The sequence below is a fragment of the Lycorma delicatula genome, chromosome 1, assembly GCF_047948215.1.
Source record: "Lycorma delicatula isolate Av1 chromosome 1, ASM4794821v1, whole genome shotgun sequence".
Lineage (NCBI taxonomy): Eukaryota > Metazoa > Arthropoda > Insecta > Hemiptera > Fulgoridae > Lycorma > Lycorma delicatula.
In genome coordinates this window covers 52,079,302-52,105,892 of record NC_134455.1, presented here as the reverse complement: position 1 = coordinate 52,105,892, position 26,591 = coordinate 52,079,302, and the positions used below count along the sequence as shown (strand labels likewise).

The 26,591-nt window shown below is 30.0% G+C and overlaps 1 protein-coding gene across 5 annotated transcripts in view; it reads left to right on the top strand.

The window, feature by feature from the left end:
• The window catches only part of LOC142318222 (octopamine receptor beta-2R-like), a 785,889-nt gene that overhangs the window by 637,318 nt on the left and 121,980 nt on the right, over positions 1 to 26,591 (top strand). The gene's annotated exons all lie outside the window — the stretch shown is intronic.

Genomic DNA, 26,591 nt, shown 5'->3' with positions numbered 1-26,591 from the left:
CACCCAATGGTATTTATTACCGTATTCTTGAACAAAGGAACGCCAAGAATCATATTTAGCCGGCCTTATCCTGTGATAATAATAATAAATGAGCTTCTTATACCTCGAAGCCAAATCTGCTCGCTGCACGGGGTCACTCTCAGTTTGAGAGGAACTCCATAAACGGAGAACAGATGACGTCAGCTCAGTAAATTCCCGCATCCACCAAGGGGCCACCCTCTCCCGACCCAAACTGCGGGGAATGGAACGCTCAGCGGCATCGATAAAAGCCGCCGACAACCGACCTGCCAGGTCCTCAAGAGCATGATCATCCGGACCCCTGTCCAAGACACGGAGCCTAGCCATAAGAATTGTGACAAACCTCTGCCGATTGGCTTTCCTGTGAAAAACGCTCCTGATAAACCGCGAAATTACATCTATAGCCATCACTTAGTCCACCAGTGATCTAAACGACAATAAGTCGATGGTCGCTAGAGCAATCAACTACCTTCCAACCACAGACACATGCGGGAATGAATCTTCCAACCGTGACATCAATATTGGTACCGGCAAATGGCTTCCTACTGTCCCCCATACCGCGTATGTTGGCAGGTCACCAGAAATATTAAAAAGCTCTAAGTCATGTTGAACGACAAAACCCTCAACCACTTCACCATTCTCATCGGTATAATCATTATGCCACATGAAAGATTTAGCATTAACATCGGCACCAGAAACAATAGTGCTACGCTCTGAAAATTAAGGAAGCCTCCCAAGCCTCGAGATGACGCTCAGCAGCGTCCCAGTACTGGAAATAAGAACTTATGACATATGAATGTAAGTTCTCAATATCATTGCTAACAACACTTCTCTTCATCACAAAACAGATGACATGCTGTCAGAACCGCAAAAAACTCTTCCTCCAGCAAAATCCGTCAGGTCACCAGATGTAATATGCGGATGCTGCAACAAAACATCATCTAGCTTACGACGTAAGGCCACTTCATCTAACTCGATTTGAACAATATATATGCACCCTGTTCATTCAACTGGCCGAAACTAACCATCAAGAGAAATAAAATACATTTAGATAGCTCTCAAATGTCATCCACAGTCCTTGCTCTCAACAAAATGCGTATGATCTTTCCTTAATATTTTACAAATTATACACAATGGAAGATCAGCCATTTTAGGACAGTCCTCGCGTTTATGTCCCTCTTCACAGCAGTGGGAACAGATAACGGACAGATTACAGAACTTAGCCCCTGTGAACATACCGAAAACACTTAAAACACCGCCGAACATCAACCTACTCCTTGACTCTGCAAGAAGCAAAATCGATAATCAGTCCTTTCAGTGAGGAAGGTCTTAAAAAACGAAAACCCACCTCAAGCACCCCGTGGTAGCGCTCAGCATCGCGCCTACCTGTTTTAAATAAAAACCGACACTCGGACTTAAAAGCAGCCTCGTGTGTTCTGCTCTCTAATGACAGACATCACCTTATCATCAGTAAGACGCCTGTCACTATCAAAAACTGTTATTCTCGGACGCCTCTTTCTTTTTGAATCGGTCCTCAAGTCACTTTTCTCGACCTTAAATTGGTTTGCACCATTCGGTATTAAAAGTTATACTTTCAGCTCCGATTTCAAATTGAATAGTTAAAACATTGTTAAAATTGGTATGATTAATAGTGTAGAGATTCAGGTTACATTCATGTTATTTAATATTCACTACTCACAAGAAATATTAATTTTCATTTAAAATAGGACTTTTAAAATTTAAAGATATTCGGCTTCTGTCGGATTCACACTCGGCTCCTGACGATTCAGCGACTCCGTACAGTTTACACAGCTCCTTTCGGATCCGCTCGACTCCTGGTAGCAGCACTCGGCTCTATAGTACAATTCACACAGATCCTTTCGGATGCATTCAGCTCCTGACGATTGAGCGGCTCCGTACACAGTAAATAAGCAGGCTCGACACTTCATCCAGGCAGTCCTCTTTTAGATTCAGATCGTATACAAGTCAAAGAAGACTTGTGTATTATAGAATCTAAATTGTAACATTTAATAAATTATACTAATCGAAAATCATTAATCAAGAAGTTAGTACAAATACATAATTTAAACAAACTCAATTACAACCTGCAAATATACCAATATTTAAAGGTAATGTCTTAAAATGGCAGCATTATTTTAATATATTTATTGATTTTATTCATAACAGAGATGATGTAACTAACATCCAAAACTTTACTACCTACATCCTTCTTTAAAGAATGAAGATCTATCATTAAAGATCTCTCAATAACAAATGAATTATCTTGTTGCTCTAGAATTTCTAAAGGTACGGTTTGACAATAAATATATAATTGCTTTTCACAATGCTGAACGCATTTTAATATCAGATTCTATAAAAACAGAATCTTTAGATACTTTGTCAAAATTTAGCGTATTAAGGAAATTTCCTCAAATGTGAACTGACTTAAAGCGATTAAACTTCCTGTTAATACGTATGAATCTATCCTAGCCCAATTTCTAACATCTAATTGGATTATAACACCTCAAGATTATGGAAGGAAAGGTTGCCAAATGAGAGGTTTCCTACCTTTACAGACTTCATCAAATTTCTTAATTCTAGACGACAACTTTTAAAAAATATAAACTCATCCACCTGAAACACGCAAGTGTATACAGAAAACGAAATCAAGGAACAACGTCATAAAAATACAACCAGATCTTTAACCAGACGTTTCAATTTAAATACTAATAAACAATACAAAGGACATAATGTTAGTTATTATGCAAAATCCAATTTGCATCAATGTTCATTTTGTAATTCAAATCTTTACTTATATCAATGTAGGGAATTTTTAACTTTGTCCATAGAAAGTCGTAAAATCTTTTTGGCAAATAATAATTATTGTTTTAATTGTTTATGTAAAGGCCATTCTACTAATCAATGTTGTTCAGAGTATATGTAAGATTTGTGGTGAAAAGCACAAACACAATACACTCATTTATATGGATAAAATTAATCATTCTAAGGTAGAGATGGCAATAAGCCTGAAAGTATAACCTACTGTTTTTTTTTTTTTTTAAATCAGTCAAATGAAAATATAATTCTGTCAACAGCTGTAAGTAATAATACTGAAAAACATGGAAATACGTATTCATGTAGATTACTGTTAGGTTCTGGTCACAAGCAACGTTCTGCACATTTAGTTTTGCGTGCAAATTGACCTCAGACTTAATAAAAATAATCTGCCCATTTCAGGCACACATAATTCATTATTTCAACCCAAATAGTATTACACTTACATTGCACTGACGTTATAAAAACCTGTCGTGTAACGTAAAATCTGCTGTTATACCTGATATATCTGATTACCGGCCATCAACCACATTTAACACTTCTAATCATAATCTTCTTCATAATATATTTTTTGCAAATCCCAAATTCAATATAGCAAATAATATTGACTACTAATTGGAGCTTAATTCTACTTGAGTTTTATTCTTCCTGGCTTAATTTATTTAAAGTATCAGCACCATTTTAACATACAAATAGCACTATTATTATTAATTGAGTACAGAAATTCAATTATCACAAAACGTTTACATTTATTTGTAAATTAGAGGTACTTGTATTTTTTTTCTATTTATTTTAAATGAATAAATAAAATTTTTACATGTAAGTATTACAATTTTTCTATGAGCAATATTGGAAGAATAAAAAAATCTTCTATCTTTCTAGATTCCATCTTTCTCAAGATAGCTTTCAAAAAGTAAAAAGTATTATTTACGCATAGTTAAAAAAAAAAAAATCTGATTTTCATGTCCAAAGTGAGCACGCTAAAAACTTTTGAACATAAAAAAATGTTTTTTTTATTTCTGAAGGGTACAAATATTTGTACTTCAAAGTTTTATTGGATATATCGTTGTAAGAGGGAGACAGATATCTATAATACAATCAGAATACCAGGTATCAGATTAATGTACGCAACTTAAATATGACAATTTTAGTTCATTAATCAATTATTTAATAAAATTTAAACATTTTCAGTTCGAATTACTAAAACAGCTTTGTATAATGGATTTAAAAACGTTTGAATAATTGCCGTATTTTATTCGGTTAAAATCAAATAAACAAATCATAACCGAAGTGATTTATTAATTGTTATCTTTCACATAAAATATTATTTCATTAAATTTTCAGTTATAAAGTTATACAAAAATAAATCATGTTAATAATGAAAGGTGTTTATAATGTTAATAATATACAGAGTTTTTATAAAAACTGTTTCAAGAATTCAGGGAATGGTGCACCGAATCGAAATAAAGAAAAAAATTTCACACATCTGTAAAACACTTAGTTTACCGGCTATCCGCCATTTTATATTTTTAACATAAAAACTTATTTCTGAGAAATGGTTAATCGTATGGAGCTAAAATTTTGTATACTGTTAGGGTACCTAGAGGTGTAATTGCATAAAATAATGAGTCTGATTTCTCCATTTAAAAATGGCAGTTATGTAAACTTCAATTGTTAATATCTTTGCAATAACTGGTTAATTTAAATATTATGTTACATAAAATATGCTAAGCGATTAATAAAAAGAAAATTATTCTTTATTTAATCAAATCCGTGCATAAATAACAAAGTTATGGCAAAAATGATTGAAGTGAGCTCTAGATTAAAACCCGTTTTCATTTCCTGCCGAATAAAATTAAATAACTTGACACGATTTCAACTGGAATAATTTCTAAAACCGGCGGATAGCCAGTAAACTAAGCGTTTCCGGACATAATGTTGATAATTTTTTTTTTTCTTTATTTTGATGTGGGAGACCAGGCTCTTAAATTCTTGAAACGGTTTTCATAAACATTCTGTACAAACCGCCATATGTTCATATTGATAATTACGTAGGTATAAGACAGATAATATAGATTACGTGTTTAGTAATAGATGTAGAATGGTTTAATTTTTAGATGTATTTAAGGTATATTTTAATTTTCTTAAAAGGTTTTTTGTGTATATATATATATATATATATATATATATATACACACAAAAAACCTATTAAAATAAAATAAATAAATAAAATAAACCTAATAAAATTAAAGTAAAGAAAACAAGTGAAGAAAATGTATAAGTATGTAAAATAAATAACTTAGAAGAATGATGGAAACCTTTTTGAGTGAACTTTATTTGTCTTTGTTAAACGAATACGAAGAAAATTCAGATTTTTAGTAGCACCTCAAAATTTATCTACAGATTAATATGAGTTCTGTAAAACAAACGTTTTAATTGAGTCGCTTATTTATAAACAAAAAAATGGCAGCAGAAGCATCATAAATTCTTACCTAGTGTGGTGCATCGTTATACAGTATTGTTTACCCAAAAACAATTTTGTTTTCATAATAACAATATCTACTTCTATTATAGAAATTAATATTATTATTTTTATAAGGAAGTATTCTTATTATGGTAGTTTTCAAATTACAAAACTAAAACATTTGTTTGTTAAATTATTAATTTACTAAATATCGGTTTACATGATTTATATTTAACTTTTTATGCGCCAACAATGATCTTATAGTGCATTTATATATTTTGAACATTCGTCCAAGTTTCTGAAAGAACTTCATGAAATTATGTTTTATTTCAGAACTAAAAATAAAGCATAATCTATTGGTTTGAGAAATGCTAAATTTATACTAAGTAATTCGTCACTTTTTGTTGTATTTGGTTTACAGTGTTAGGAAAACGTTTCAAAACAATAGAATTATTTTTATTATTCACAATTTCAAAGTATATTTTTATTTGAGTAGTAAATTCGCATGTAGAGCGTATAAATAGATTACCAAATAGTTTTGTAATATATTCCTTACATCACTAAAAAAAAAAAAGTCCCTATAAACACAATCTGAAACATCTATTCATCTGCCTCTACCATTTTGTGTTTTTTTTAAGAGAAATTTACACTTCAGTACTGGATAAGCTACTTTAATGGAGTTCAGAAAATATTTATTTTTTAAATAATAGGCTCTAAAATTTAATGCTTTCAACTGTGAATAAAATAACACCTTTTTTAATAAATTGAACTTCAAATATTCAAGTTGTAGCGGAAATCGTTGGATACTTAATTTTGCTCCACAATCTTTAACTCTACCACTACGTAATATATTTGTCAGTGCCAATCAAATAACTAACACTGCTCAACAAAAAAACACTGGCTGGTGTATATATATATAAGCGGTAACTACCGCTTAGATAATTCTTCAGAGGATGAATGAGGGTGATATGTATGAGTGTAAATGAAGTAGTCTTGTACATTCTCAGTTCGACCATTCCTGAGATGTGTGGTTAATTGAAACCCACACATCTCACACATCAAAAAACACCGGTATCCACGATCCAGTATTCATATCCGTGTAAAAATAGCTGGCTTTACTAGGACTTGAACGCTGTAACTCTCGACTTCCGAATCAGCTGATTTGGGAAGACGTGTTAACCACTAGACCAACCCACCGGGTTGGTCTAGTGGTTAAACGCTGAGAACTACACACGCTGTAACTATATACGCTGTAAATGCATATTTTCTTGATATTGACACATAATAGCAGCTCGATAATATACAGAAGCTACCCTACATTATTTTCTAAAGAGTTCAATACTTTATCTCAATTTATCAGTTTATCCAAGGTAAGATTTATTGACTATTCTTCAAATACCCACAAAGTTAAAAATCTAAAGACAAGTTCGGTGATCGAGCCAGCCACTCGTACTTCCTCGTTCAACTATTCAAACCTTCCTTCAAACCGAATATTTAAAAACTCTCTAACAAGAAGAAAATAATGTGGCTGTATCCAACTTCTTCGAAAACGGGTTAGTTTTCTTCAGCTTGGGATTGATTAGTTCGAATAATTGCTGGAACAATATTTTCCCTTAACATCTCCAGGAATTTCAGCCACTTATTAACACATCGATAAAAAATATTTCACTGATACAATCCCTGTAAATTTTTTACATTTAGTAAACGTAGATTTACATTTGTAAATACATTTATATTTAGTGCTTGGGGATGCTGAGCGTGACTAGTAAAGGCAGTGAAGATCTGTAGATGACCAGTACGATTAACTAATCTTCAATAGAAAATGTGCATTCATCGCTAAGTCAAACGAGTCACGATAACCATCGCAATTCTGAGCCATCATAAATTTCACAGAGTTTCATGAAACTGTAACCTTCTTTCTAAAATGAGAAGGCTTTTCATAATTCACTACCTCAGTAGAGTAATTGTATGTATTCTGCACGAGTAAAACATTCGTTTTTCTAGTATTTTATATACCGATCCGACACACACTATTCTCAACTGCTACCTTATGAATTGATCTATATGAATTTTTTGTCATTTTTCTAATAACATTTCATTTATGTCACTGCTGACGAGAGTACCGCTTCAATAACAATCTTTAACACTAAAATTGTAAAATTCTCAACCAAATATAGGTAAAACTTGATATCGGTCGGGTCTCCATGTATTTCGTTGAACCATACAGTGCATGAGAATAATTTCTAAGATGTTGACCGTACAAAAACACCACTTCTACCTTGTCTTAATCAAACCGATTCACATATTAAAATGAAAAAAACATTATTGTATTAGAAAACATTATTATGAAAAATTAGAAAAGTCACGACGAAAATGAATTGCCCCCGTCAATATAATATTAGGAATACACTAGATTGTACATTAATAGAACATTAAAACTTTTATTTGAATAAATAGTTTCGTAAAATTATTTTATTATTTTTCAATCCATCCCTGTTTTTTAAAACAAACCTTTGTTTTAATCAGAAAGAATTTTTTTTTTTATCTTCTTTTAATCATTTTTTAGACCATCCCGCCGGGTTGGTCTAATTAAAAAAACTCTCTGGTTAAGTAGTCGTAACTCAGTCGCAACAGCTGATTTTCGAAGTCGAAGGTTCTCACGTTCAAATCCTAGAAAATGTTAGTCGCTTTTAAATACTAATAATAGTTGGATTTGAATACTAGACAGTTGATATCTATGTATATTGATGGTTGGGGATTCAATTAACCACACGTCTCTTTAATGGTCGACCTGAGTCTCCACAAGACTACACCTCATTTACATGACATTGACACCATCCTAATCTCATTGGGCCGCGGAGGGGGGGTTACTTTTTGTTCACTAGTTGAACAGATTGCAACGTATACATTAGGAAAAAATTTTACTTCAGTTTCACTAACATTTATCGTAAATTTTAATTAGTCATTTTTTTTTAAATCAGTTGATTATCAAAATATTCCAAAAAAGTGCTGGACAACAGGCGGTTTGCTAAAAGCGTCAAGTTCTGTTCTGGTTTCTAACTACGGTAAATAAAGCAACTTCAAACTTTGGTTAGCAACCACATTTTATTAAGTTCCGGTTAAACTATTTATTCTTACTTTTAAAAATGAGTTTTACTTAAATTCTATATTTTACATTTAAAGTTTTTCCGCCTCATTACCTCCCTACAAACCTCTGAAAAATAGTGAGGCTACATATCGGGTAAAAATTTCTTACTTTAGTCTTGGAAGTGATTAAAAGTTTAAAATTATTCATCTTCAACCTTATAAAACAAGGGAGCCAAAGAGGGATATTAAGGGAAAAGATTAAAGAGAAGAGTGGGGACTATATATGTAGAATGTACATATATAGTCCCCGATAGAGAGTTATATATTTACCTACATATATATATATAAATGTATTTAATATATATGATCGCCCGTGGACAAAAACAACACACACAATAGAATTTCTGTCTTAGGTTTACACACCTGAACTGTGGGAATTGGTTTGTGAGAAGGAAATATTAAGTATTATGGAAGTTTTCCCAAATATTAAATGATTTTTAATGTTCACTTTGGTTTTTAAATCACAGCCACTACTAACAAATTTGGGAAAATTATTCATAAGGCATATTATAAAAAAACTAATAGTATTTTAATTTTTTTTCAATCAATACTTTCTCAAACAATATTTATTTATTTTTCATTATAATAACGTGTTTTTTTGGTTTTTTTTTATAGTTTATAATTTTAGCCCAATATATTTTAATTTCAGAAATTAAATCCCTTTGTTTTAAATTAAGTCTTATATCTTATAGCTATACTATTTTAATTCAGTAAATGACCTTCAAATTGTTTTAATCATTTTATTTCTTAACAGTCGCATGATTGGTTTATCCACACAAACTCTCTTACGCGCACGCGCACGCGCGCGCGCACACACACACACACACACACACACACACACTTATTTATTTATTTATATATATATATATATATTTCATTTTATATTTATTCTGAATGTACATAATTGTTACGGACTACTATGATATATAGACCTATACATTTATAAATCTACTTCATTTTATATCCTGTTTGATGAATTCAAAGAAGTTTAGTTTTACAGTTACAGAAAAACAAGTATTAATAATACGCTATTTTGGTTTCTTTGAATGTCGTTCGCTTGCTTTACACGAATCGTTTGGATATTTATTTCATTAAAGCCCCAGCAACCGATTTGAAACAAATTTAATAATTGATGTACGTTTACTTACGAAATTGTCAAGAAGAATAGCCCTAGTTCCGTTGTATGTTAAAAAATGTACTCTTACTCTAATTATTATATTCTTATCGGTCTTGTAATACAGTCCCAACTGAAAATCTGTAGCCTAGAAAAATGGATGTCGGCCTATATTCCCCAATATCAATTAAATAATACTCTTTCATATTAATTCACCGATATAGTACCACATTAGATTATTACAAACTTTACAAAGAATTCTAAAATTTGTATGAATCAAAACGAAATAAATAAAATTTTTTGAGTAGTTCTCGTACTCATGTAGGGTTTATTTATTTTACCAATCATAAGTTGGAATTTTTATATGTATATTCGTAGATCACTTTTATTCCCTAAAATTATTATTAGATCTATTTAAATTTAAAAGTAAATGCCATACAAATTTCTACGGGTTTTTTTTTAATTAAAAAAGAAATAAAATTAACTAACATATAATTCCACTTAATAAATTACAAGATAAATAAATTATATACTGTAACGGAGCTTTCTATTAAAATATGAGGCAACCAACGTATTTTAAATTTAAAAACTTTTTACATATATATAAATAAAATTTCATTTCTAAGTCCATACATGCTCGCGTGTATATGTATGCAATAATCACGATGAAATTAGTTATAATGTAGTTATATAAAAAATAACCCTAATTTACACAACTCTACCGTAAACAAACCACTTGTTAAAGTCGTAAACAAATAATTGCCGACAACTAAAACTTACGACCGTCTATTTTTGATCGTTCTTTCCTTTTCGGTCTATGTTTCCTTACATCTAACTTTAAAAATATCTGAGTCCTTGTGTTGAGAGACGCGTTGCTGACACACCACTTGATATAGTATAACTTAGTCTTGACAGAAAAAAATATTATACTAAAACAAACTTATACTTCAGTTCAATGTAGACTATTATATATCTTCTTACATACCTTTATACAGCATTATGGGTAATTTACACGTTGCTCAATAAAAATTAATAAGTTAAATCTATAACGTAACTTCGTTTATACAATATCATACAACTAATAATAAATCATACAAAATGTAAAAGATATATTAATACATAAAGAAACTCACAAAATTAGAATAAATATTTGTGGGTTAGTAATTTTCTTCTAAAGCTTTGAGTTTAAATGCCTACGTTAGACAGAAATATTTTTTCGTAATAGTTCTATTTTATTATTAATAAAGCAATGAAATATTAAAATTAATGATAAAACTGACCGTACAACCCGGCAAATTTAGGATAAAATTAAACTCAAAAAAAAATTTTGTAATAACTAAATTAGGTAAACACATCAACAAACTTTTAATAAAATGCTTGATATGAAAAAAAGCAAAGAACGTACTTACGTGATTTGATGATGAGCTTCTCAAGATCGATAAAGTTTCCACAGTTTTTATGAATGTAAAGACCATAATAAACTTATTATGGTCTTTACAGCTGTTTTAAAACTACCATTTACATAGTGTAACTTATATTACTGGAAAAAAGAAGTACGATACTTTATCTTTAAATCAGTACAGACAATTTTTCTTACATTACGTAAAGCAGATTGTATAAGGAGAAGACTTTCAAATACATTATTCTACTTAAAAATTCATTATTCTCTTTAAACGATACTTAAATAATTTCTGAAAGAAAGATTTATTTATTTATTTATTTTCTGAAAGTGAGATTTATTTTGAAAGATGTTTCAAACGTTAACGGAGCTCATTTAATTATACACATAATTAAAATATTAATTTTAATGTTATCTGAATGAAAATAAACTCTTCATTAAATTAATGTATGAAAATAACAGTAAAGTTATACCAGTTACAATGTAATAACAAAACATTATTTAACGCCTTTATTAACAATAACAGAAAGCCCAAATAAACATAGCAATAAATAATGAAATTGAAGTAATATATAAAAATATCCAGGGATTTACTTTTTTAGGAAAGATTAAATACAAGATTATACGTTTTAATTTAATAACGATTTTAAATGGCTTAGATAGCATAAAATTATTCCTATAGTATTATTTTATAACCACTTATCCTATGTTTTCATTAACACTCTTAACGTGTATAACTGCAGGAAGTAAAACCGTAACAACATGGAGTTAAAATGGTTTCTCTGGTACCGGTTGATTATTGTATTTAATTAAAGATAACAGGGTCGATAGTGGGAATTATGGTGATGAAAATTGAACTAATCCGTATTTCATCAACTGTAGATTGAAATATGAAATCTTTCTTCGCGTCCATTTTATAACCCTGCGTACTGATTGGAATTTGTACTGCTGTTTAAACATATGAGTTATAGAAAATGTATTTATTCCTTACACTTTATTAATGAAATTATTTATTTAACATTCATATGTTCTTTAAATTAAATTTAAAACCTGCTTAGCATATAAAATCAAAATATAAAATGAGGGAGAAAATTATCACTACTACAATTACATTTAAATCATTTGAGAATTTAACTGACGCTATAAGAATTTTTTAACGTAAATTCTTTGAGTTTATGTCTTTTCGACTTAAAATAATGAATATTTTTAGGTGACTCAAAAATTTAAGGTGAACCTAGATAACAAATCTTGGATGAACCAAGAACTATTCTGTAATATAATTATTATTAATATTAATTTTTAAAAATCAATATAAGAAAAAAAATTTATTTACAATCTAATTTTTACTTTCTCACGTATAAAGTATGTAGAGTATTCAAAAATAGTGTAGTATATAGTCTGTTCAAAAAGTAATGAGAATGAAATAACAACGATTTTTTGAGTGAACATCAGAGGGAAACAAAGATAAAGGTCAAGGCTCTCAGGTATTCAAAGGACTCTTCTCAAATCCATTTTGGCATTCACCAGGTTCATCCCACACTGTCTTTTTACCAGGGTATCTTCTTGAAAAAATGTTAACGAGTAGAAAACATCCTTACTCCACCAACTTCTCTGTAAAGCTCGATAAAAGTGCATAGAAATATTTCAAATTTTAAAAGATAGCTTATTTATAAGCTACTTCATCGTAAGTACAGTTATATCGGTGGCAAAGGGCTACTAAAGAGGACATTGACAACGTGGAAGATTAACAACGTTCTAAGCGCCCTTCCAAAAAATAAAAACCGATAACAAAATGAGTGCATTAATGTTAGCTTTGAACCAACAAATGAACTTCAGGTTGACTACATAAGAGGTAGAATTTTCAATAACAGTCGTCTGTAATACAAAAATTGCACATCTAAATACTTGTACCCAAAAAATATAACTCTCAAGCAGAAGGAGCGTAGCCAGCACACTAATGTTGTATCGTTTGACCACTGATATCTTGGAACGAGTGATCACAAGGGATAATTAGTGAGCATTCGAGTACAATCCGTAAAAGAAACAAATTTCCTCGTCCAAAAAATGCTCTAGGAATCTATCAATGATCATCTTCTTTCGTTCTCAAGGGTTAAACACCATAGACAATTTGTAACACAGCATCAAATGGGGAACCACTTTACAGAACAAGATCCCTCCTCTGTAAATTTCTTTGAAAGAAATATTTTCTTATAAGATAACTCCCATTACTACCCGAACAAATTATGTATAACCACTGTTATGTATACGGAAAAGTAGGTTACATTCAAACAAGCCTAAAGTAGAAAATACTGCAGACAAATATCATAAAAAAATACGAAAGAAAAGAATTAAATATCTCCATAAGTAAGAAAATACGTTTTGTAATTATAGGCTTATCACTTATTATTACCCTTGGCGAATACTGGGAATTAAACACGTAATACATATATACTGTATTATCTTTTTTAAATATTAAACTTTAAGAATTACGTTTTTGTACTATTCATACAGTTAAGACTAGTTACTCTTTGCTTATTATAATATTTTGTATTCTTTTCTTTACCCTTTTGCTAGGGCTATGTAAAATGTTTCTTTCCTTTAGGTCAAGTATACTGCACTCAGTTTTATACACTTTTACTACACTTGTTTCTACATTTCTTTTTTAATTTTAACCGCTACCCTGCGTTGATTAGGTTCTTCATGGTTGTCGTGGATAGCTATGAGAACAGATGTTGAGGCCATCAATTAAAAATATAATAGTAATAATAAAAGTATTATTTTTATTGTTACTCTGATTTAAAAACAGCAGCAATATTTCATCAGTACGTTATTACTTCAACATTATTAATGCTTTAATAAGTTTCATATAAAAATCTAATTTAAAAAAAATGTAAATAGATAATTAAACAAAAAATTAAAAATAAAATGTTAACTTTATTTTAGTAGAAAACGTACCTAGGGAAAACAAGATCAAAACCGATCTCTTTTATTTTATAATTGCAAGAACTAATCCGTAATTTCAAATTTTAATAACCAGCATCTTTTCCCTTTAAAATAAAAAAATGTAGCTGAGCTCAATTTAAAAAACTTCCGGTAAGTAATTAAACATACTTTCTCCTAAAAACTAAAATATGCAATGAAATAATTAAAAATACGTTCGCGAATTTTTCAATAAAAAAGAAATGCTTAAGACGTAGCATTTCCAAGTATAAAAAAGGTGAAAAAGAAGAACGAAGCTTATTTTTAAAGGGAATTTTATGAAATGTTTTACTTGCTTCCAGAACGGTAGGTATTCCTATTTGTAAAGGCAACAGTCTATGTAATTAGTTTTATGTCAGAAAAAGTTGAGTTTTCGATAGGTATGCGGTTTAGACTTAAAACTCATTAACCGTTTTTGTAATAAGATGATTAAAGTGTTAGGATAATTTTGTTAAAAGGATGTTATTGTAAAGAGAATATCTGAAGTAAAAAACAATGTAAACATAGTAATTTGTCCTGACATTATTAACTTGTGAAGATATTTTTAAATTTCTAACTTTTGAAAGTTATGAAATTCTTAATACCCTTACGTCAGTAATTTTTATTTGTACTTTTTTTTTATGTAATTAATTTTTCAGTTACTCAATACGGTAACTTTAAAAATTTAATTATTAGTTGAGTTAACGAACTATTGTTAATCTATTTCACGTATAATAGTCAAAATTATTAACGAGACTAAGATTTTGTAAATGATAGAATCGAAAGGTTACGGGGGAATCAGTGTCGGTAGACGATCTGTTCATGCGATCGGCTTACGGTGAGACGCAGGTGGTTACTGTGGCGTGCTACCCATCCTGGCGGACAAATTACTGGCCGACGGACGAGTCCGTATTGGATGGGTGGCTTGCAGAGTCGTGAGCGCTCAGCTGACGAGCTTTGTTTCCGCTTCTGGAAGCCGGGCCGTAGAGCCAATTCCTGTACTGGGCCAGGCCGTAGAGGCCTCTGCTTTACTTGTGGAGAGGCCGGCCACCTGCGGAAGGACTGTCGGCGGGAGTCTCGGTGTCCTTGCAGGTTGCATGGGCATGCCCCCCGGAGGCGGGGATGTAAGACTTCACCTACGCTATAAGATGCGGCGTCTGCTTAGCGCTGTTGGGTGTCTGTGGAGGACATCCCCGTCCAGGAGAAGTGGAAGACTCCGGCGTCCCAATGATTGGCCGAGGACTCCTTCGCAGCACCTTCGGAGAGGAAATGTAAGACCGTAATTCCGGTGAGGAACCCTTTGGGGGTTCCTCATTAGAGGCAGGGAGTAAAGACAGTAGTCCTGGTGAGGGGTCCCCTCATCAGGAGCGTGGCACGCAAATAAGGACCGTGTCCTGGCTACCTGTGTGGGACTTTTTTCCTACGAGGTAGCTTGAGGCGATGGCACCGCTCGCAACTGAGTTTATGCTTGGTGCAGATCCGGCTCCGGGGGGCGGGGAAAATACATATGCAAAAGAAAAAATAGAATAAGCGATTGGCATCTAGTCATTTAATTTAGTTTGGAAAAATCTTACATTTAAGTTTGAATGTACGCGTAATATAAAAAATAAAATATTATTTATAATTTGTAACTTAATTTACACGACTTAAATAAGTCGTGACTTATTTAAATTAACACGACTTAATAATCTTCCTATAGATATTGTTATCTATATATTTGTAATACATATCTGTCTTTGGAAAATCTCAACATATGTACCATGAAGACAAAGCTGTTTAGAATGTTCCTGCCTGTCGATCCATAGATCTGTTTCCATTACAATACTTCGTGGAAAATTTATATAAAACTTATTTTCATTTTGTCAGAAAGAATATTCAGTTTAAAATTATTCTAATGGAATGATTATTTTTTGTTGGAGGTAGGCAGTTTTTTATGTATCAAGATAGTATCAGATGAATATCTAACTAGAAAGCTTGATAATCGTTGTAAAAGTTGTTTTTAATTAATAATAATTCTTAAAAGAATTATTTCTCCAATACTTTATACTCCGGCATTTATACTCGGGAGGTGGCTGTGTTGAATTGATACGATCAACTCATTCAATTTTTCTGAAACCTATAGTATGATTCTGTTTTGAGAATAGTTCAAATCAAAATTATGAATCATCATTCATCCTATTATGTATACTTAGGGACTGCGCCCTATTTTAAGGCAAAAAATTGAATGAAAAAGACTGTCGGAGAACATTAATGTGTGTATACACACAGTACATATGTAAGTTTAAACCTTGGTTGCAAATACATATATTTGACATATAAACACAAGTTGTGTTTGGGAGAGGATATTGACATACAGAACCAAGGACCCCATGCAATGGAGAAAACGATCGGAGTTGGCACGTCTAGACAATTTTAGTCATCGTCGGAGTATACAGATGTCAGTAAAAAGGCTTGTTAGTAGATAAATCCTACGGCATACGCCTATGAATATGGAAATATCAGCTTGTGAATTTTGACGTCATCAGTAGACTGCTAGGTACAGTTTTTAACACCAAGATTTAATATACTATTTCTTAAAACACACGTATTTATAAATACGAGTTTCTTTTCTTTTTAATTTCTGTAAGCTGAGAAATTAGCTGTTCTAAAAAATAATTTATTACAAAAAAAATCACAGTACTCGTTATAATATGTAAAAATCCACTTGCTGTTACTTAATTTTAATGTGAGCGTTTGCCTCTTAATCTGTTGCTTAATTTACAACCATCTTAACTCTAAAATATTTTATTTATAAGAAAAAACCGATGTTCTAAACAAAAAATTGTAGAAACGGTTTCAAATTTTCAATCAAAATTTACAAACGTTACGATTTTTTTTTAATGGAAATCTTTTTTTTAAATCTTTTTTTTAAGATGATACTAAATTAAAACATATTGTTCTCTAATTTTGAAATTTAAGAAAACACCGGGATCAGAATTACATGCCTATACTTATTTACTTCCTTCCTTATGAAATGGAATACTTTTAAACTCATGTTTTTAAATTTCCTTTATTTACGATTAAGCCACATCCAGTATTTAAGTAGAAACATTCGCGGTAGCTTTCAACAAGCTACAAGCAACAGTGCTTCGACACTACAAAACCTACTCAATTATTAATTTTAAAGGATAATCTTTCTTTCTTAAATAATTCTTTTTTTTTTCCAATGTCCAAATCATATTTTTTTTTATAATTATCAGTTACACATTTATTTTTTTTCGGAAATGATCATATTTTCTATTATTTTTAATTTTATTTATTATTTTATTTTTACAATAAATATAAACTACTGATATTAAAACTGAAATAAGATAACTAATTCTGCGGGTAATTATTGTAAAATTTTAACTTTTCTCCTGCTGTAAATTAATTAACAACCAGATTATCAATGAATAAAAAAATGTTTATTTATAATTATTTTTAAAAATAATACTACATTAACTTTCCAGCTTTCTTATTTTCTTCTAGAAATCTTTAAATCTTACCATGCCCACCTTCTTAAATTCATTTTGGTCTTAATTGATATCTTGAAAATGCAAAGGAAAATGTATCACCGGAAGATAAAAATTTCCTTATTATCCCAATAAATAATACACAATTAACATTTGAGATACCATAAAAATTTAGTCTCAAAATTTAGTTTTAAATCCCGCAAAGTAATAATTTTAATTTTTAACAATGATAGTTCATGAATCATGATGTTTATGATACTCATTAAGAAAAAACAGAAATACAGTTGAATTACATTCACTTCACTAAATCGATTCAAAATTGTATACCCTTAAAAGCAAATTTTTTTTTTTTTAATTTAAATATTTAGATATCTTACTTTTATGGAAAAGTTGTTTTTTTTTTTTAATATATTTATTTTATGTTACTGTTTGAATTTATACTATACCAGAATTTTAGGAGAAAATCTACTTGTTAATGTAGAGTAATTTGCTATTGTTCCAGAATTTTCTATAGCGTTTCTCTTCCTAATCATTTCTTTAACTTCATAAATTTTACTTCATTTTAGCTTCGTTCCAAATAAAGATAACTGCAAAATACTAAAACATATTGCAGGTCGTTATACTATGCTGCCTCTCTGTACTGTAAGTAATCATTTCCTTCTCACTAATTTTTTTCTTTTATTTTTTTATTTTTTCGTTATACCTGACCTTAATATGGTAATTCATCTTAATACATGTAATCGGAATCCATCGTAGAGTATTAAAACAAATTAGGTAAAAGTTAAGGAAAGAAAAAGTTTTAATCGGAGGTAAAACTGGATAAGATACTTAATGATTTTAAAAAACTGTTACATTTTGAGTTTAAATAATCTTCATCAAGAAAAACAGAAGAAAGAAAAAATGATCCAGAATTACTGTACAGTAATTTTATACTTTCTTTTCTTTTAATTTTTACTTTCTTGTACGAAGTAAATGATGTATTGTGATCGCGAAAATCTCAGTTATCAGATTTCAACCAAAATATCTATTCTGATCATCCCTGAATCCAATTTGACTAGTTTCGGTGTGGACATCTGTACGTACGTAGTCATGTATCTCGCATAATTCAAAAACGATTAGCCGGAGAATGTTGAAATTTTGGATTTTGAACTGTTGTAACATCTAGTTGTGCAACTTCCCTTTTTATTGCAATTCACTGGACCAAAAGTGTCCAAAAAAGCCCAAAATCTATAAACATTTGGATTTTGGACTTTTTCTTAACTGCAGTAATCAGCCCTCATTGAGAGCTTTTCAATGATATATCATAAGTGGTAATTATTTTCATTGGTTCCAGAGTTACAGCTCAATAAAATTTTAATTAATGAAATATTTGGATAGTACAAGGGGAAGACACATAAGTTCGAATCCGACTTCATTTCCTTTCCTTTTTAACTTTTTTTTTTAAAATTAATTATTAATTTTATTATTAATAATTATATTATATTATTGGTTTATTAATAATTATTAACCACGGATTGTAATTAATTTTTTTTAAATTTTTTAACTAAGTTTTTTAAATTTTTTAACTAATTTTTTTTTAAATTTAATTATATTTATTTATTAATAATTATTAAACTCTGATTGAAAAAAAAATGTGTATATGTAATTTAATAAACATACAAGGAAGTCATGTAGTGTCCAAATCAGATTTTTTCTTACTAAGTTTATAAGTAAATAATGTTTGCTTTTATTAATGCTCAGTTTTATTAAAGCTTTTCTCCCGTATCTCTTTCGAACGAAAAAATGAGCTTTTGAATGAAAACCTGAATAATAATCATGCAATCTTTATTCAAAGATGTAGATCAGATTTGCTGCATTTTCTCTCAACCTACGCGTACTTTTGAGTGTACAATTGCATATTACTACTAATAAGAGTAAATATAGGGATACACTAATTAAAAGTATGATTTACTGATAGAAAACTATAAATTAGAAATGTTTTCAATTTTCTTTTGAAATTAGTATTATTATAACAAGTCATACCTTGAATTGCAGTAAAAAAAATTAGAATTTACATATTACAAAAAAATTACTCCAAGAAATTGTTTGCATACACTGATTTTTTAAATTAATAGGAAGATATTTTCAAAATGTTCATTACAAGGACATAGAGATTTATCCTAAATCAAGAATAGTTCTGTTCAATTTACCGATTCACTTTACTTAGTGTTACTTTACGTTACCATTTCGTTCACATAAAGGATTCTAATCTTGATTGTTTATAAATGACACATTAATACCGAGTAAACGGTTGATATTTAAAACACTAAATGATTCAAAATTATTTTGTGAGGTTTAAAATCAAATTCTTACTAGAAAGCAAGTCTGAATTATTCTTTAAGAATATATCGTAATATTTCTGTAACAAATCTATATTATTGTGTTTTTCAAATCTGTACTATTGAATTAGCAACACTGGCAAAAAATAATAGAACTTCAGCTTAAAGGAGGAAATGGTTAATATAAAATCGGACTGAGGACACCATTAGGGGAATACTTACTGATAAACCAGAGGTTGGAAAAATAGATGGTCTTTTAATTCCAAGTTTTTTTCTTTGTGATTTCTACTATTTGTTTCAAAGCTGATATGAGATCAAAATTATCAAATTTTACGACTTTAGCTGTTCAATCAGCTATTATTTACTTTAATTGACAGTAGAATACTTTATTAACAAGTTTAATTAATAGTTTATTGCTTTGCTTAATATGGGAGTGTTCAATTTTGATAATTTGATAAACAAACTCGCCAGTTGCTTCATCTTTGAATAACATCATTTTTAAAACGACACAGTAAGACAATATATTTTTTTTAATAATTATATAATATATTGAAAAAGTAATTGTTTGACATCTGAAGATCAATTTAAAAAACGAGAAGTAATTGTTGTCCTTCATTAAAACTTTTTTTGACATACTTTCGCATAAAATTTTTAAAAGGATATATATCAACATTGTTTTATATTTTCCAATTTATAATTAAAAGATTTTTTTATATTTCTTTAGTAAAATACCTTTTAATGTATCCTATTTTATTTTTTAGTCATTTAATATTTAGTTAGTTAATTTTTTGTAAGTGACTAGTCACTGAATTGTTAGCACTAGAAACAGGCGTTAGGTCGTGACAGAATTAGACAAAATCATTGAACAGTCGTTGAATATTAGTTTTTTGCCGGGTTTTAAATCTCGCTAAATACGATGTAGTATCGTGCTTAATATTGTACATTAAGCAGTCGCATACTTAAATACTCACTATTGTTTTAAATTCTCTGCTCTTCAGTTGTTTGAAAAAGATTTAATAGAAATATCTCTCTAGTACCTCGTTTCTTGAAATTTATAACCGTCCATTTATCCTTAATTAACATAAAAAATATTCCACAACCTACAAAAAAAAATTGACTACATTGGTTTTGATCACTATTAATTTTTTTTTTTTACAAAAAAATAAAAAGTATGGAAAGATTCCTTAATTCCTATATCTGTTGTTGATCACATTTTTATTGACATTTTCTCGGTATATTATTTCTTTATGGTCAAGAAAAAATAGTTTAGGTTTTTGTAAATGGTGGTTGGGTTTCAATTAACCACACATCTCAGGAACGGTCGAACTGAGAATGTACAAGACTACACTTCATTTACACTCATACATATCATCCTCATTCATCCTCTGAAGAATTATCTAAACGGTAGTTACCGGAAGCTAAACAGGAAAAAAGAGAGGTTTTTGTAAATGCAAAATTGTTAAATAAAACTCTCAAGTAAATCAAATTTTGCATTACTCTTTAATCGGATGATTAATATAATTATTTGGGCTTATAATGAACACATTTTCTTCATGCCCCCTTTGTTTCACTCACTTTTCATTTTAACACTGACATTTCTCGCCGCTAAATTGAAAAATTCCTTAATTTGATGAATACAATATTGAATTAATAGTGTAACATTCCCGAGAAATACTTTTAACTGAAAGTACTCGCTTAAAAGTACAATGGTAGTTAAATGCTGGCAAGACAATAGATCTGAATAAAAAGCGAAAATAAAATTTTACCGTTACAACCAAAATTTAATCTCCAGATAAGTAGTAGTTATAATGTTGAATTCAACGGTGCAGGAATTATATAATATTGATTACAAAACATTGCCGGAGGGATAACTAGAACGTAAAAATGATGAAAACCTGCTAACGGCTTCATAGTTGACAAAAAAATTGAGAAATTGCTGGTTCAGTGTCATCTTTATTATTTCTTTACCTCTTCAAAAATATTGTTGTGTTAGTGTCACCATTTTATCACAAAAGAATAAAATTCGAAGGGAAAAAGTTTTTCTATTCACGTTTACTTAAAATGGGTTTCTTGAATAAAGACATCGTAGAACGAAATACGCTGCCTGGAGCTTGAAAACCATTAAAATCACATTTTACTAGATCGATAACCTGTTTCATATCTACTGCGAAAAGTAATCGATCCAGAGTCTAACTACCTTCGATATGTACTTTAATTCTAATAAATATTATTTTTCTTAAAAACGAATGATACTATTATACACATATTAGGTAGTGTAAGGATGGAATTTAAGAAAAAATTAATTAAACATCAAATATATTTTTGATATTTTAGTGAAATAAATACATTTTTAATTAAATAAAATGTAAAAACTGTTTTAAAAAAGATCCTTTTGTTTTTGTCTTCTATTCTTCAAACATATAAAAAGGAATAATTTCCAGTACCTTCCAAAAGAGGAAGTTTAAATTCAATTGATAGAGTTTCCTCCAACGAAGTGAGTGCAGCGTAAAAATAAATTTAATATTTCGTTACAAAAAAAAAAACGTCAAAGTTGCAAACTTACGCTAATTTTTACAATCGTGTTTAAAATTATTTTAGTTTCAAGATTTTTAAAATCTTCTTAGCTTTTTTCCCCGAATTCATTAATGGATATAGAAACCTGGTCCGGTAGTTTACTGAATACGGAGCCTAGTTGCTTCTGAAAAAAATAAATATGTAAATTTCCAGTAATGTATTTTTAGAAAATATGTATTGGATTGGTATGGATAATAATTCATAACAAGTTTCATTACCTTACATATCACTTTTTCACAGTTTTCTCACTTTACTCGGATTTTATATCCGGAACAAAATTGCAATTTTATGAACTTTAATCCTTTTTCTCATTTTATTTTTTTGAAATTTGTTTACGCTTTTCCAAAATTACAATTTACAACATAAATTATGACTCTTTGTTGAGTTTATGAAATTGTTATAAACGAAATAACTTTTTATTTAAACTTATAATTCCAAGAAAGATTGGCGGAAATCGGCTTTTAAGATTATTATTTGCTACTTGAGATCTCACGATCTTCATCCATTTTTTAAAAAAATCCTTTTACCTTAGATCTTTTCCCAATTATTTTCTACCTTGTCATTTCATAATACCGTCAGAGTTTTAGAATATGTATGAATGTATTTTCAAAGATCTTGCTATATTTTTATATGCATACTTTAGTAATACTTAAACTTAACCACCTACTCTGCAATAAAAATTAATCTATACAAATTAAATGAGAGAAAATAATACTTTTACCGAATTTTTCCATTAATGGTCCACAATTAAACTTTATCTGAAAGTTTTACTCTTTAAAACTCTTTTTGTTTCGATTACAAATTTTTTGGTGATGAAAACTTTTACAACTTACGGTTGGATGCAGCGCCGTTTGAGATGCCGCTGTCTAGTTTTTATGAAAGTTCGCAGATTTAGTTTTGAATTTTTTTTATAAAAGTATCAAAATATAAGCGAGTTGCAAATAGTGGCGAAAAGGTCTTTTGTATTAAAAAAAAAAAAATCGGTCGGTTTACGAATGAGAATTATATAACCTACAAAATGGTAATAATAAAAAAAAACCGTATACTAAATCTGTTTCTCCTGTTTTGTGTCCTTTGTGATACTAAATAAATAAAATGAATAAACGCTGTAAATACCCACACACGCATTGCAATACGAGTATACACGCGAAAATATCCACTCGTTACTCTCACGTATTCGCTAGCACAAACATACGCACATACAGAGAAAACAATCGTACATTGTTTAAACCGCTATTATACAACACCAGCAATTAGATTAAAAACTAAAAGTAAAACAAATCACAAATTTGTATTTGCTCTGTTCTGTATCCTTCTACTTGATAATTTTATATTTAATTTTATTTGCATGTTGCACTATTTTCGTAGTGAATTCATTTAAATTATCGGACTATAATTAACGCTAAAATCATATTTATTAATTTCATTATTCTTAAAATTTATGGAATTTTTTGCTTACTATAAGTATTGCAGTAATTGAGTGGATAATAATAAATTTTATAGAGTTTATTCTCGATCTAGTACTGTATTGTAGAATATCATAATGTAAAAGTACTCGTACTACTAAAAATAACTGTTCTATAATTTTTTTTTTTTTCTGTTAAATGCATTCAATAAAATGTGTCGTATAAGTAGAATTATTTGTTTAATTTCAAATCGATAAAAAAAAAAAATAATTTTAAATCTACAAACCAAAATTTAATGAAGGACAGGGCTTTTGGTAACAAGGAGTTAAAGAAAATCTGAGTTTTTTAATGATTATTTGGTCTCTAGTATTATATTACCTTATCTTATGTCTGCTTTTCTTTAGTTTTCTCCTGTATTCAGTCTCTGGAATGCTCCTTTTCAGTCTCCAGCTGTAATCTTCAAGCATATTTTGGCTTCATATTTTCTTACAGCGTGTTTCCATCATTGTTATATCCTGCAAAAATTAAAAAAAAGGTTCACCGTCCTCATCACTTACTTGGGTTAGGTGGAAAAAAAGGTGCATCGCATGTATTTTTAGATATTTTTTTTATAGATTTCAAAAGGTTCATCCACTAGTTTTACATAGTGCTCAGTTTTCTATTTTCCCAGCAATCATTTAACAATATTTTGAAGTGATACCCATGTTCCCTCAGATTCTTTTAAATTCCTCACAAAATACAAATCATTCATTAGTTTATGTATCTGTGGTCCAACAACTATTCATTCTTTGATCTATCCTCATTGATTCTAGGAAGCTGCTCTTAAAGTATAAGATACCGTAGCCACCTTGATCAATTGCTTTAATAACAGTTTAACCCAAAATTACTTTTGGTTTGGGGTATAACTTTTCATCAAAGTTATATGTCAAACAGTGGAAGAAAAAACATTCTTCGAATTCATAAGAGTATGTCAAACAATATTATTCTGCCCGGCTATGAGTAATTCTCTACGGCCAGTTTTTTTAATGTAGTGGTTTTTGCTGCCTCTACTGTCCCACTCGTATAAGAAACATTGGTACTTAGTATAACCGAGCTCCAGTAGTAATAAAATGGAAACAATAGAAATTTAATAGGTAATAGAATTTTGTATAAATGAACTCATTAATCTTATACGTAGTTTAATCATTTTAAAAAATAAATATTATCCCACAAGGCCAATGCTTAACAGTTATTTCTTTACTAGTGATTTTTAAACAAGTGTGCAGAAGTTGAGTGAAAGTCAAGGGAAAACATACCTAAAGACTATTTAATTTCTCCTGTTGCAGAAAACAGTAAACAAATATCTTAAATTTTAAAAAGTTTTATTAATGAAAATTGCTTTTCTGAATTAAGATTATGAGAAACCATAAATATACATGTGTGTATATGTATATTTTTTTTTTGTCTTCAGTCATTTGACTGGTTTGATGCAGCTCTCCAGGATTCCCTATCTAGTGCTAGTCGTTTCATTTCAGTATACCCTCTACATCCTAAATCCCTAACAATTTGTTTTACATATTCCAAACGTGGCCTGCCTACACAATTTTTCCCTTCTACCTGTCCTTCCAATATTAAAGCGACTATTCCAGGATGCCTTAGTATGTGGCCTATAAGTCTGTCTCTTCTTTTACTGTATTTTTCCAACTGCTTCTTTCTTCATCTATTTGCCGCAATACCTCTTCATTTGTCACTTTATCCACCCATCTGATTTTTAACATTCTCCTATAGCACCACATTTCAAAAGCTTCTAATCTTTTCTTCTCAGATACTCCGATTGTCCAAATTTCACTTCCATATAAAGCGACACTCCAAACATACACTTTCAAAAATCTTTTCCTAACATTTAAATTATATTTCTTACTGAAGGCTCGTTTCGCTTGTGCTATTCGACATTTTTATCGCTCCTGCTTCGTCCATCTTTACTAATTCTACTTCCCAAATAACAAAATTCTTCTACCTACATAATCTTTTCTCCTCCTATTTTCACATTCAGTGGTCCATCTTTGTTATTTCTACTACATTTCATTACTTTTGTTTTGTTCTTGTTTATTTTCATGCGATAGTTCTTGCGTAGGACTTCATCTATGACGTTCATTGTTTCTTCTAAATCCTTTTTATTCTCGGCTAGAATTACTATTTCATCAGCAAATCGTAGCATCTTTATCTTTTCACCTTGTACTGTTACTCCAAATCTAATTTGTTCTTTAACATCATTAACTGCTAGATCCATGTAAAGATAAAAAAGTAACGGAGATAGGGAACATCCTTGTCGGACTCCCTTTCTTATTACGGCTTCTTTCTTATGTTTTTCAATTATTACTGTTGCTGTTTGGTTCCTGTACATGTTAGCAATTGTTCTTCTATCTCTGTATTTGAACCCTAACTTTTTTAAAACGCTGAACATTTTATTCCAGTCTACGTTATCGAATGCCTTTTCTAGGTCTATAAACGCCAAGTATGTTAGTGTGTTTTTCTTTAATCTTCCTTCTACTATTAATCTGAGGCCTAAAATTGCATCCCTTGTCCCTATACTTTTCCTGAAACCAAATTGGTCTTCTCTTAACACTTCTTCCACTCTCCTCTCAATTCTTTTGTATAGAATTCTAGTTAAGATTTTTGATGCATGACTAGTTACACTAATTTTTCTGTATTCTTCACATTTATCTGCCCCTGCTTTCTTTGGTATCATGACTATAGCCCTTTTTTTGAAGTCTGACGGAAATTCCCCTTTTTCATAAATATTACACACCAGTTTGTATAATCTATCGATCGCTTCCTCACCTGCACTGCGCAGTAATTCTACAGGTATTCCGTCTATTCCAGGAACC